Source organism: Dromiciops gliroides, chromosome 3 (assembly GCF_019393635.1).
Source record: "Dromiciops gliroides isolate mDroGli1 chromosome 3, mDroGli1.pri, whole genome shotgun sequence".
Lineage (NCBI taxonomy): Eukaryota > Metazoa > Chordata > Mammalia > Microbiotheria > Microbiotheriidae > Dromiciops > Dromiciops gliroides.
The window spans coordinates 218,652,240-218,667,439 of NC_057863.1; the positions used below are offsets into that span (position 1 = coordinate 218,652,240).

Genomic DNA, 15,200 nt, shown 5'->3' on the forward strand with positions numbered 1-15,200 from the left:
AGTTACAACATATTCGAAACAGTGCTCATAAAATGACTATGCAATAACTGTAAGAACTTGTTCTGAGGAGCAAGGAAAGAATTAAAAGAAAAATATTCTAAATGTGTGTAAAAATTTAGATAGAAATCAGAGCTTTGTTATAGGAAATCAATATGATAAGGAGTGCAAAAAATTTAGAACAGTGAAGAAATTCTCCAAATTCTAAAGTCTCTAGATTCTATGAAAATAAAATGAAAAGGAAATATATGAGATTTTTTTAAAAAGCAGAGACAAAAGAAAAATGAAGGAAACAAAATAAAAAGAAAACAAGATTCAAAATTTTTAAAAAATGAAGTCATTATCCAAGAAAACTGAGTTTGTAAGTTCACAAGGAATTTATATTCTAATGGAAGGTTGCAACAGTACATATATAAGAAGAGAGGAAATATGACAGGAGGAGTGAATGAATGAATAAAATGTTTATTAAACATTTACTATGTGCAAAACCTTGTGCTAAATGCTTACAAAGAAAAATAAGACAGTCCCTGCTCTCAAAGAGCTAACACTTTAATGAGGGAGCTATTGCTTTTAAAGTTTTCTGCTGCAAGCTAGACCTGGACATTCTCAGAGTTGACTGTAGAAGGGCTGTGCAAGTGAAATCTATAATTACACTAGCAAATGGGCTGGTCTACATATAGAGCAAAACTTTTGTCATCAAGTCCCACTTTGTATGAAGGTCAAGTGAAAATAAAGAAAAAAAATAAGAGAATATGGAAAGGGGAGAATTAAATCAACATTTCCTGGAAAGGGGCAATTCAAATTATGTCATTCAATGTAGGAGACTGGAGGAAGGGTAGAGGATGGCATTGGAGAATACTGTACATATATAGTCTGAGGTGCAGGAGAGAGAAAAAGGGAGGGAGGGAGGGAAGAAAAGAGAAAGAGAGAGAGAGAAATAACAATACAATTCCACAGTAAATTCACTGAATTTGGGATTGGGCAGGGTAATAGGAAAGAAGTGAGGGAAAATCTGAGAAAGGAAACAGGGATCAGATTAGTGTATGCAAAACAAAATACAGGGAACTGAATGCTGATTTGGGGTAGCTAGGTAGTACAGTGGATGGAGTTCTGGGCCTGGAGTCAGGAAGAGTGATGCTCCTAAGTTCAAATCTGGCCTCAGACACTTAATAGCTATATGACCCTGGACAAGTCACTAAACCCTATTTACCTCAGTTTCTTCACCAATAAAATGAGCCAGAGAAGGAAATGGCAAACCACTCTAGTATTTTTGACAAGAAAGCCCCAAATGGAGTCACAAAGAGTCAGACAGGACAGAACAACAACAAAAGTGCTGACTTAAGAGGAGTTAAAAAAAAATAAAGTAATTTAGTGGAAGAAAATACAAATTTAACAATTTGTTATCAAATATAGGCTTATATCTAAATGTTAATGAATGAATAAATGAATCAGCCAATAATTATTAAGTGCCAAGCATTATGCAAGATGCTGGAGATAAAAGTTAAACAGTTCCTAACCTCCTAATCTCAAGAAACTTAGATTCTACTGGGGGATACAATATGTTTACAGTTAAGTGAAAAAGATTTTGTACAAGATATGTACCAAATTCATACAAAGTGATTCATGGAGGGGAATCATAAAGGAAGTGCCACTTAGACTCATCCTTGAAGGGAGCTAAAGGTTCTGAGATGTGATGGTGAAGAAAGAGAACATTCTAAGCATGGGGGACAGTCTGTGCAAAGGCATATAGAAATGAGAGCTTTAACATCATGCATGGGGAAAAACAGGTAGTCTAGTTTGGATAGGACATAGCATGAATGAAGACAGCACAAAAAGATATTATAAAAGGGGGTGGCTAGGTGGTGCAGTGGATAAAGCACCGGCCCTGGATTCAGGAGTACCTGAGTTCAAATCCGGCCTCAGACACTTGACACTTACTAGCTGTGTGACACTGGGCAAGTCACTTAACTCCCATTGCCTTGCCAAAAAAAAAAAAAGAGAGAGAGAGAGAGATTATAAAAGCCTTCAAATGCCAAAAAAGAGATGAGTTTATAGTTTGTCCTAGAGGCAATGAGGAGTCCTTGAAGCTTCTTAAGGAAGGGAGTGACATGATTAAACCTTCAGTTAGAATATGAGGGGATGCCAGGAGATCATGCCTGGAATTTCCTCCCTCCTCTTCTCTATGTCCTAGATTTCTAGATTCAAATCTCAGCTAAAATCCTACCATCTGCAAGAAATTTGGGGGGCTCCTCCTTAATGTTAGTACCTTCACTTTGAGATTGCTTCCATTTTATCCTATATTGGTCTCGTTTGCATGTAGTTGTTTGCATGTTGTCTACCTCAATAGATTTTGAGCTATTTGATGGTAGACTCCATCCACTTTTCTTTGTATTAGTCTGGCACATAATTAAGTGGCTAATAAATAATTGTTGACTTGACTTGTCCAATTGTTGTTTTTTGGTTTTTTTGTTTTGTTTTGTTTTGTTTTTTAGTGAGGCAATTGGGGTTAAGTGACTTGCCCAGGGTCACACAGCTAGTTAAGTGTTAAGTGTCTGAGGCCGGATTTGAATTCAGGTACTCCTGACTCCAGGGCCAGTGCTCTATCCACTGCGCCACCTAGCTGCCCCCTTGACTTGTCCAGTTGTAATGTTACTGTAATATTCCATGCAAAATGTGATGAGGGCTTGACTATCCTGATTGTGATATGAGTAGAGAGAAAAGGGTGATCTAAGAGGGGGAATCAACAAGACTTGGTAACTGGATATGGGGGTTTGGAAGAGTATAGAGTACAGAATCATTTCTAGGATGCGAACCTGAGTAAATGTGAAAATGCCTTCCACAAAAACAATGAAGTTCAGAAAAGGAATGGGTTTGGGGAGAAAGATTACAAATTATTTTTGGACTCAGAGAGTTTGAAATACCTTAAGGACATCTAGGTAATTGGAGATTTGGGATTGGAACTCAAGAGAGAAATAAAGGCTGTAGATGTAAATTTGAGTCACCTGTGTAGAGATGATAGGTGAACTCCCAGGAGCTAATGAAATCGCCAAGACAGAAATCATAAAAAGAGAATAGGAGAGGGCCCAAGACAGAGTCCTTCAGTCTACCCATGTATAGTGGGCAAGACATAGATGACAAGCCTGCAACAGAGTTTGAGAAGGATCAGCAGAAGTCAGGAAGAGAATCAGTGCCATGAAAATTCAGGAAAGGGAGGACTGAGAAATGGTCATTGGATTCGACATAAAGAAATCATTTGGTCACCTTAGAAAAAGTATTTTCATTTGAATTATGGTACTGAAAATCAGGTTACAAAGGGATGAGAAGTGAAAGGGAGGTTATAAATAGGTGGCAATGAATGCAGCAGATAGCTTTTCCTAGGAGTTGGATGATGAAAAGGAGGAGAAATATATAGCTATAGCTTGAGAGGCTGCTCGAGTTAAGCAAAGGTTTTTAAGGATGGGGGGTATCTGAGCATGTTTTTAGCTATCTAGTAAGGAGCCAGCAGATAAGAAGTTAAAAATGAGGGAGAGTGAGGGGTTCATCAAAGTAGCATGCTCCCAGAAAGTCAGATCAAGAGCACAAGTAAACTCTTACTCTAAGATTAAAGCAAAAGGGAGAGAGAGGGGCAGCTAGATGGCGCAGTGGATAGAGCACCGGCCCTGGAGTCAGGAGGACCTGAGTTCAAATCCGGCCTCAGACACTTAACACTTACTGGCTGTGTGACCCTGGGCAAGTCACTTAACCCCAATTGCCTCACTAAAAAACAAAACAAAACAAAACACATAATGTAATACTACTACTTAGCATACAATAAGAACGAAACCTGTGATTTTATTAAGAACTCTAGGGGCAGCTAGGTGGCACAGTGGATAGAGCACCGGCCCTGGAGTCAGGAGGACCTGAGTTCAAATCCGGCCTCAGACACTTAACACTTACTGGCTGTGTGACCCCTGGGCAAGTCACTTAACCCCAATTGCCTCACCAAAAAAAAAAAAAAGGGAGAGAGAGCTCTTGATGGTTTGCATCAAACATGAGAGTGAGGTTCTCTGTTGAGAGTGAAGGGGGAAGGGTGGTATAAGTGGCTGGAGAAGAGAAGTTGGGAATATCGTCATGGGGCATGTGGTAGAGAGTCAATCTGGAATAGTGAAAAGATTGCCTTGAAGAGTGAGGATCCAGTTGAGATAAGATAAAAAGAAAAATTAGTAGATCAGGTCAGACTGCTTATTCAACTTACCCTGGGATCTGTGATATTTTAAGATTGTGTTGCTTCCAACATGGATTTTCTTTGTGTAAGCTTGATCTAATCTAGCCAATCTTCTTGACTTCAGCTTCTTAAAGGCCGTTTATTCTTTCTTCATATAGCACATTGGGGAATAAGGGTTTAAGAGTCCAAATGTGGTTTCACTGTTATTGATGATTAAGATGACTGCTATAGAAATGCTGACAAATCTGTTCCATTTTCTGTTTATTGTTCTCCTGCCAGTTTCATTTATTGATACCCCTGAGATAACAAAGCTTAGTTGAATCTTAAGGTAATCTTTCTATACATTTGTTTTTATCTCCACTGCTTTTCTTTGTGTTATGAAATAATATTTCTTCTAATTTTTCCCCACCGTCCTCAAAGTGTAACAATGGTATAAATGGCAAAAAGCATAAATTATATACATATAGTTTAGAGATACTGAAATGTTTTTCTAAATAAATTATGAAATCAAATGTGACCTATGAAGAAATTTCCAGCTAAATTCTAAAATGCAAAAATTAGCATTTTAATATTTGCCCTTAATAATAATTTAGTGAAATAAGACTGCAAATGATTGTACTTCATATAGTAGATATGGTGTTTAAAAATTATGTTAATTTGGTACTGGCTAAGAAATAGAGTGGTGGATCATTGAAATAGGTTACCCATAACAGACACAGTAGTAAATGACTATAGCAATCTACTGTTTGACAAACCCAAAAGACCAGCTTCTGGAATGAGAACTCACTATTTGACAAAAACTGCTGAGAAAACTGGAAAATAATAGGACAAAAACCAGGCATAGGCCAACATCTCACACCCTATACTAACATAAGGTCAAAATGGGTACATGATTTAGACATAAAGAATGACACCAAAGGCAGAAGGAATAGTTTACCTGTCAGATCTATGGAAATGGGAAGAATTTCTGACGAAGAACATTGTAAAATGCAAAATGGATCATTTTGATTAAATTTAAAAGGTTTTACACAAACAAAACCAATGCAACAAAGATTAGAAGAAAAGTAGAAAGCAGGGAAACAATGTTTACAGTCAGTGTTTCTGATAAAGGCCTCATTTCTCAAATATATAGAAAACTAAATCAAAATTATAAGAATACAAGTCATTCCCCAACCGAGAAATGGTCAAAGGATATGAATAGGCAGTTTTCAGATGAAGAAACTAAAGCTATCTGTAGTCATATGAAAAAATGTTCTCAATCAGTATTCATTAGAGAAATGCAAATTTAAAGTACTCTGAGGTGCCACCTCATATCTATCAGAATGGCTAATATGACAGAAAAGGAAATAAATATTGGAGAAGATGTGGGGGAATTGGAACATTAATGCATTATTGGTGGCATTGTGAATTGATCCAACCATTCTGGAGAACAATTTGGAACTAGTCCCAAAGGGCTATAAAACTGCACATACCCTTTGACCCAGCAATACCACTACTAGGTCTATATCCCAAAGAGATCACAAAAAGGGAAAAGGATCCACATGTACAAAAAATATTTATAGCAGCTCTTTTTGTGGTAGCAAAGAATTGGAAATTGAAGGGAAGCCCATCAATTGGGGAATGACTGAACAAGTTGTGGTATATGAATGTAATGGAAAATTATTATGCTGTAAGAAATGATGAGCAGGTAGATTTCAGAAAAACCTGGAAAGACTAAATGAACTGTTTCTGAGTGAAGTAAGCAGATCCAGGAGAACATTGTACTTAAGAACAACATTGCAAATAGTGAAAAACAAATATATTTTTATTTTTTTTTATTTTTTTTCCTTTTTTTTTAGTGAGGCAATTGGGGTTAAGTGACTTGCCCAGGGTCACACAGCTAGTAAGTGTCAAGTGTCTGAGGCCAGATTTGAACTCAGGTACTCCTGACTTCAGGGCCGGTGCTCTATCCACTGCGCCATCTAGCTGCCCCAACAAATATATTTTTAAAGACAGCAACATTGTATGATGATCAACTGTGATAGACAACTCTTCTCAGCAAAACAATGATCCAAGACAATTCCAAAAGACTCATGGTGGAAAATGCTCTCCACATCCAGAAAAAGAACTATGAAGTCTGAATGCAGATTGAAGGATATTATTTTTATTTTTTGTTGGTTTTTTTTTTGTTCATTCTTTCCTGTAGTTTTTCCTTTTTGTTCTGATAATGTAGAAATATGTTGAACATGTTTGTATTGTATAACATCAGATTTCTTGTTTTGGGGAGGGGGAGGAAAGGGAAGGGGAGAGAAAAATTTGGAACTCAAAATCTTATAAAAATGAATGTTGACAACTATCTTTAAATGTAATTGGAAAAAATAAAATACTATTTTAAAAGTTCTGTTAATTAATTTTATATAAACAATATTTTCCTGATAACTTATATTATCATCTTGAAAATTCTTCATTTTCATATATGACTACTTTTTTTAATGACTACTCTTTAATTAGCAGTATCTATGTCCCTAACAAGGATTTTGTGAGGATCAAATGAACTAACAGGGCAAATCTCAAAATGCTGGGATTAACATTCTTTGCCCAGTGAACATAAAACAAAGATTATCTCAAAAAATATTCCCTTTTCCAAAATATATCACTTTCTTCTTTTCCTTGATAAATAGCTCAATATAAGTAGTGTAGGAGATGAAAATGATGTATGAATTGTAAAGTGATATAAAAATATAAGCTATTATTATCTATAAATCATCACAGGACAGATCTTTACTAAGTCAGGCTAAGAACACAAGGAAGATATAAAAGATTAATGACTTATTCTTAGTATCACAATTTCATAGAATCATTCCGCTCAAGGTTTTCTTTTCTATCTCATCTTATTGTCATCACTTTGGGGACTATAGTTGGCTGTCTCTCTAAAAATCAAGCCACAAAGTTTCTCAACCTCTTCAACTCCAGCGACTTCTTTCCTCTACCCCATTTCAGTCATACACAGGCTGTATCACACCTTGAATAAGACCAGGAACTCTGAGATTCCATTATCCCACTACATCCTCAAATCCTTTCACCTTTTCTATACTTCTCACTTATATGTGTTCTACATCCCCAGAGTCACGATCAGCCCCTTAACACCTCCTTATTCTTCTAGTCTTTCCTACCTTGGTTTCACTTATCTCACCCCCCCCACCCAATTTAGAAACCATGGTTGGCCGCTCTCATGATTCACTTGCCACTACCTCAAAATCCTTCACCCTTGATCATCCTCTCTTGATTTACTAATGCTTCATTGGACAAACCCAACCATCCAATTCCTCTGCTCCAACTATTAGGCTACCGAGGGTGACTGGATCAAGTCATGAAATCGAGCTAATTTCACCTATACTGTACTGGGTCCCTTCCTTAAATGGAGGATTTGGTAGCTCTCCAATGTCTACCCTCTAACCTCTACCTTCATAGTGAGGGAGGACTCCCAAGGCCAATTCATACTGAGGGGGTGATCTTCAGAGTTCATTTGATTTTGAAGGAAGATGAATTACTAAAGATAATGGACAGCTGAGTGGGAGGTAATTATAGTAGAATAACATTCCATGACATCCATATGCAATGATTTGTTTAGTCATTGCCATTTGATGAATAACCCTTTAGTTTCTAGGGGGTTTTTTTGACTCTACAAAAAGAGTTGCTATTCATATTTTTGCACATACAGAACCTTTTGCTCTTTCTCTTATCTCTTTGGGGATATAATCTTGGCAGCAGTTTTTCTGGTGAAAGGGTATGCACAATTTAGTAACTTTTTGGAATACCTAGACCAATTCATAATTTCAGCCTCAGCAGCTGAATTCCAACACTTTTTCCAAGGCCCTCCTTCAGGGAAGGGACTCTCCAACAACATTAGGCCCACCATTCTCCAGAATCGGGGAGGGGGGGGACTCTTTCCTCTGCCTGAACCTTTGCTAACCCTACCCACCTGTTGAAACCAACCCCGGGATCTGGATAGTACAGCTGGAAACTCCACCTACCTGTTGAAGTGGACCTGAGACAAAGAAGAACCTAATATATTTGCAAGATGTATTACAGATTTGACCATAATAGCTTTCCTCAGAATCCAGCCCACTTCTGAGCTTTCCTTTTTCTGTTGAGGGAACTACCATTGTTACAGACATGCAGGTTTATGGCCTTAGTATCATCTTAATTCCTCAGGCTCTATCACCCCACATAGCCAATCAGATCTACACAGCGTTATAGTTTCTATCTTCATAACATCTCTTCTATCTCTCTACTCACACAGCCAATACTCTGGTTCAGTCCCTAATAACATCCAGTGAAGTCTCCTCCTGTCTCCTGTCTCCCTGCTCCAGTCACTCCCTTTGCAATCCATCCTCCACACTGCTGCCAGAATGATTTTCCTAATGTGCTAGTCTGACCTGGCTCTCTATTGACTCTAGAAGAATCTAGAAGAGACCTACTGGCTATTTACTCTAGAAGTGTCTAGAAGAGACCTAATGACTCTCTATTGGCTGGAGAAGTCTAGGCTCTCTGTTGACTCTAGAACAAGACACTATTTCATTTTTATTTCACTTTTTAAAATTTCTATTTTTGTGTAAGTTTTAGAATGTACATAATTATTAGTACAATGGAAAAGGAAAACACATTTATTAAGTACCTACCATGTGCCAGAAACTGTGCTAAGCACTTTACAAGTATTATCTCACTGGATCCCTGTTTCACCAAGGAAGGCAAAGGTCAAGTGATTTTTTTGTTGTTCATTTGTTTCAGTTTTATCTGACTCTTTGTGACCCTATGTGTGGTTTTCTTGGCAAAGAGACTGGAGTGGTTTGCCATTTCCTTCTGCAGCTCATTTTACAGATCAGGAAATTGAGGCAAATAGGGTTAAGTCACTTGCCTAGGGTCAATTAGCTAGGAAGTGTCTGAGGATGGATTTGAACTCAGGTCTTCCTGACTCCAGGCTCATTGCTTCATCCACTGTACCACCTAACTTCCCCTAACAGTAGTATGTATAAATTATTTACAAACAAGTAAATTTAGACATATGGAATGTGATAAAAACAATTTTAATGAGACATATAGAAATCACTGATCTATTGTCTTCATTTTACAGATGAGGAAAACTGAGGCCTGGAAGAGGTTAAACAGAAGAATCGGTTAGTAAGACATAGAACTTGGATTACAAACTGATTTCCTCACAATAGCCTTTTGTGTTTGGCAGAAGAAATACTATTATTCCCTTTTGCAATAAAGAAACAGAGTCATGAAAACCTGGATAGTGTGACAGAACCAGTTAAGGTCAAAACTGGGACTTGACCCAGATCTTCTGACTCTGACACTAGTTTGTAGTATTCTTTCCACTAAACTACAAAAGCATTTAATGAATTGATTTGAACTGAATCTAGTCCAACTCCTTACCTGAATCATACAACACTGCTGACAAATGCTCATCCATCCTCTTCCTGAACACTTCAGATGAGATGGAATTCATACCAACCCCCTCATGATACCATTCATTCTATTTTCAGACAATTCTGGTTATTAGGAAGTTCCTAAGCCAAAATATACTCTCTGCCTCAGTGACTCCCTTTCTCATCCCTCCTCCACACAACTACCAAAATTATTTTCCTAAAGTAAAGGGTGGATCAAAAGTCACAAAGGGGCATGGGGCAGCTAGGTGGCGCAGTAGATAAAGTATTGGCCTTGGATTCAGGAGGACCTGAGTTCAAATCCAGCCTCAGACACTTGACAATTACTAGCTGTGTGACCCTGGGCAAGTCACTTAACCCTCATTGCCCTGCAAAAAAAAAAAAAAAGTAACAAAAAGTCACTGAAGGGTTTCAATATTTAATAACTCTGTTTTTGTTTTTAATTTACAGCATCATATACAGTATACATAGGAAATGGATTTACATTACATGTGAAAAATCAAATCTTGTAAATGGTGAAAAATAAAGAAAAGCAATTTTCAAAAAGTTATTAAAAGATTGTGACTTTTGGCCCACCCTGTACAAGTTTAACCATGTTACTCCCCTGGTCAATAAACTTCAGTGGCTCCCTATCAACTCTAAAAACAAAGTATTATTTCATTTTTATTTCATCTTTCTAAATTTTTACAATATTTCTTCTTTATAATTTCTCTTTTAGCATACTGATATTTGCGAATTTCACATCAATCAATGCTGATACTCTTAGCAGAAATATACCAGTAAATATTTAACAACTGGCTCTCTGGGGAAAACACATGCAGGGCATATTTTTAAAGCTTAATCTGCAGGGCAGCCAGGTGGTACAGTGGATAGAGCACCGACCCTGGAGTCAGGTGAACCAGAGTTCAAATCCAGCCTCAGATACTTGACATTTACTAGCTGTGTAACCCTGGGCAAGTCACTTAACCCCAATTGCCTCACCAAAAACAAACAAAAAGTGAGTATTTGGGGGGCATCGAGGTGGTGCAGTGGATAGAGCACTGGCCCTGGATTCAAGAGGACCTGAGTTCAAATCTGGCCTCAGACACATGGCACTTACTAGCTGTGTGACCATGGGCAAGTCACTTACATTGCCCAGCAAAAAAAAAAAAATCATAACAACAACAAAAAGCTTAATCTGCATGATTGATTATTTTGTCTACAACTTTTTAAAATCTGGATAATCAATGACAATAAATTAAATCATGATTTGTAACATTTGCTGATTTCCAAGGTGTAAATGTTCACACTGAAAATTTAATTATTGGCTCTAGGAGCTGCCTCTAGCACACACCTGTCTTTAGTAAGAACTCCTTCACTGTGAGTTGAAAGCAAGTTTAAACCTTTTTCACAGAACTTGTAAACCAGAAATATGACTGACAGTACTAGTCAGCCAACAAGCATTTATTAAATGTTTACTATGTCAAATGTACCAAGTACTAGGGATATGATAAAAATACAAGCAAAAAGAATAGCGATCCCTACCCTCAAGGAACTTACACACTAATGATAAAGACAACATAGAAAAGCTGGAGTAGGGAGGGAGGAGAAGGAGGTACCTGTTGCCACATGGTGGTTTTTTAGGATGGTTGATCTGTGCTCTTCCTCCAAATGGAAGTACTAGGGAGAACTAACAAATGCGAGAAGAGACTCATAGGAGTTAATCAGAGGCAACTAAGGCATGATGAAATACCTTTCTGCCAGTTTCTATATCGGGGCTCTTAGCCAAAAAGAAATACTGGAAATTTATTTTGGAAACTGTGGTAATAAGCATAGATGAAAATCTATCTCTCAGGGAAATCTTAAGTTCAAACAAGTGGGGATAGAGAAAAGGAGAATTGTTTTCATTAGTCAAGCCATGTAATGTCATTATGTGACCTAGAACTACCCTTTCAGGGAATTGCAAAACAGACTTGTTTTCTTTTACTGCAAAGAGGTAAAGAATGAGGAGAACCAGTCTGAAGAGATGTTTGAAGTAAAACTTATTTAATCTTATTTAATATTAAAAATTATATTTTTGTGCTTTGTTTGCCCTTGTCTTGAAGAGCTGAAGACAGTTGAATATATCTTATTTATGTAACATAAACATATATATAGATACATATCTGGATCTATACATACATACAAACATATATACTGTGTGTCTATACATAGATGTACACATGTGTGTATATATACATACATACATACACACACACATATATGCCCAGAGTTAAAAACAACTGTAGGTGATGTGAATTTCATTTATATGTCTGTAACACCAGTTTAGAACTTCAAACCATTTTCTCCCACAGATATCATCACTGTATTTTAAGAGGCTTTGGAATTTTAAATGGTGACAGTTTAAATGTTATTCCTGGAAGAACAACACTCCTGGAATGGAGAATGTGTGAGTTTTTAACTTTGGACAGTGAGAAATTTGAAAACACAAAAGAGTCTTGATGTCATCTGTAAAAAATTTGAATTTTAAGTGTTACCTATAAAGAGAATGAGTTTAACGGTTATTCAGAAATCATTAACAGGAAACGTTAATAGTTTGAAAGAAACTGTGAAAAGACAAAGAGAAAGAGAACAAGGAAAACTTCTTTCCTGATAGAAGTATTTAACTCTTACCTAGCAGAGAAACAGTAAGAGAATTTTTGAGAAGCTTTGGCTGGAATATCAAGAGCTAAATGGTGGGACTATGTTTTACAAATGAAGAAAAATAGAGTTAACAGTGATGGTTTGAGGGGCAGCTAGATGGCACAGTGGATAGAGCACCGGCCCTGGAGTCAGGAGGACCTGAGTTCAAATCCGGCCTCAGACACTTAACACTTACTAGCTGTGTGACCCTGGGCAAGTCACTTGGCCCCAATTGCCTCACTAAAACAAAACAACAAAAAAAAACCCAGTGATGGTTTGAGGTTCACACAACTAAAACAATGTAAATAATAACTATTTCTATAACACCTCACCTGTTTCTCACAGTAGGCATTTGTGTTGGTACCATTAGTTACATTGTTAATAAATTGTGGTCAGTCACTTTTATATTTATTTAAGTCTAGAAAATTGAGTTGATGTAAATAGATATGAGCAACTGCTCTCTTTTTGGGAAAAGAGTTTCAATGTGTTCAATGCCTCCACTTCAGTTTATTAAATAGTATTTAATTAATAAAAGTTAAAGAAGCCAGGGAATTTACTTGATTAAGAAAATGAAAATTTTGGGGAAAAAATAAAACAAAGAGCAGATTCACCTTTTCCCATTAAGAATAACATTGTTTTGGTTTTTTTAAACACAATTTTGTTTCTGTCAGACTAACTCCTAGTGAAAGGGAAAGTTCGTTATTTAGTACTATTAAAAAAAAATCTCACCAGAGCAAAAACATCATAGGGCAAGCACAAATTATCATAGGCAATCAGTTTCACTACTCTGTGCCTCAGTATTCTCATCTGTCAAATGAGGTTAATGAGGAAAGTGTCTTATAAATTGTAAAATACAATATAAATGTGAGCTACTACTGCCACTTGCTAAAATGTAATAGCTATACTTTAATAGCTACTATTAATAACAGCTAATATTTTAAATGTGTAAATATTATAAATATTAATGTAATCACTATTAATAGCTAACATTTATATAGTGCTTAGTATATGGCAGGCACTGTGTTAAGTCTTTTGCATGTATCATCTCATTTGATCCTCACAACAATTTAGGGAGATAGGTGCTAGTATTTTCATTGTTTTATTGATAAGGAAACTAAGATTAAGGGACTTACCCATGTTCTCATAGCTAGTAAGTATTTCAGGTCTTCCTGATGCCAAGAGTGGAATTCTATCCATTATGCCACTTTAGCTGCCCTAATAATGCTAATAATAGTAATCCCTAATAACTAGTATTTTTGAAGCCAAGATCTAGATCGGGAGAGGTACAGGAAGGAAGTGATAGAATCTACCCCCCCCAAAAAATAAAATTTATAGGTAACACATTTGATACTAACACTTTCCAAACAATAACCTGTAGTTTAGCTAAATGAAAACAGTCTATATTACCATTGACTGCTAGCATATTTATGACAATAAACATGTTTTGTTTCCTCAAGTTTGGAAATTTTTCATTTCCATTACAAGTAAATTTCCTAGACTGTTCAATCATTATTAAATAAATATTTAATGAACTGGAGGAGAGACTTTGAGCTAACTGAAACTCCTTTTTTCCCCCCAAAACAGAGAGCCCATATCTATCTATATCACAATGTATATAACCTCTTGGGTTTAAATAACAGTATTTGTGATGCTGGCATAGGGCAAGCAATGTGTATTGCTAGTCAAATGCCACAGGATCTATAAAAGAGATTCTATATATAATGATGATGATAGAGCTTTAACAGCTACTATTAGCCTCATTTCACAGATGGGTCAACTGAGGCAGAGAGACAAACAGACACAGAGACAGAGAGAGTGACAGAGACAGAGACAGAGACACAGAGGGAGACAGAAAGAGAAACAGAGAGACGGGAGAGAGACAAAGACAGAGACAGACAGAAAGGGACAGAGACAGTGAGAGACAGAGACAGACACAGACACAGAGAGAGACTCTGTGTGTGTGTGTGTGTGTGTGTGTGTGTGTGTGTGTGTGTACCCTCAACACTTAAAATAGTGCCTTGCTAGCCGACCAGCCTAAACTTGATGAGTTGGACTGAATTAATGCCTAAAGGGGGGGAAAAAAAAGTAAGATCCGTGGCTTGGGAAGCAGAAGGGGCGGGGGGAAGGGGGGAGGGAGAAAGAGAAAAAAGTGAGGGGAATCGGTGAGGGGGGGTAATTGACATCCGAGGGTTGGACGCAGGCTCCGACAGATGGCGCTGTCGTCCCACCCCCCTGCTCGGCCTCGCCCTTTCCCGAGCTCGCACTAGGTCCTGGGCAAAAAGTGAGTGGGGACGGGGGAGGGAGGAGGAGGAGAAGCTCGCGCACCGCGCAGCCGCCACTGCATAAAGTCCCCCTTCCCACCCCTCCCCGCCGTGAGCTCAGCCTCGACGTCACCTGTCCCATTCTCCCAAACCGTTACCTTCGGCTCTCCCCTCGGGCGCGCGCTCGCTGGGGCGCGCTCGCGCTGCCGCCCACTCAAGCCCCTAACAGCTGTCTCGCCCGCGCTGCCGCCGCCACCGCCATCTTGAGAAACACCACCCCCTCCCCGCCCTCCCTGCTGGGAGCCACCTCCCCTTCATCTCCTTCCCCTCCCCCCTGTCCATCCTCTGTGCCTGGGCACGCGCGGGCATGGAAACCTGTAAATCTCATCCAAATCATTATCAACCCTGGGCTCAGTTAGCCCAGTTGCATCGCCACAGCACGGGCTAAATAAATGTTTAACCATCGCTCCTGCACGGGCGGGGGAGGGAAATTTGTTTGCACCACACACTTTCAAGTTTATTCAGCGTTATGCACATTTTTCTCCATCAATCTCAAGTCCAGACGAGCAACAGAAAGGGTAAATGAAGCCCTGGTTTGTACCCTTTGCAGATTTCCGAGGGGTCAAGAATATCAACCTAGGGGCTGAT

At 38.2% G+C, this 15,200-nt stretch overlaps 1 protein-coding gene across 3 annotated transcripts in view; it reads right to left on the reverse strand.

The window, feature by feature from the left end:
• Positions 1–14,827, reverse strand: part of CA5B (carbonic anhydrase 5B) — a 72,656-nt gene extending 57,829 nt beyond the window's left edge. For 2 of the 3 annotated variants that reach the window (XM_043990923.1, XM_043990921.1), the window contains exon 1: positions 14,711–14,827. The gene's annotated coding sequence lies outside the window, so the exon portion shown is untranslated. The remainder of the gene's footprint in view (positions 1–14,710) is intronic. The other variant, XM_043990922.1, reaches the window with a different exon arrangement.
• Positions 14,828–15,200: the final 373 nt, after the last annotated feature.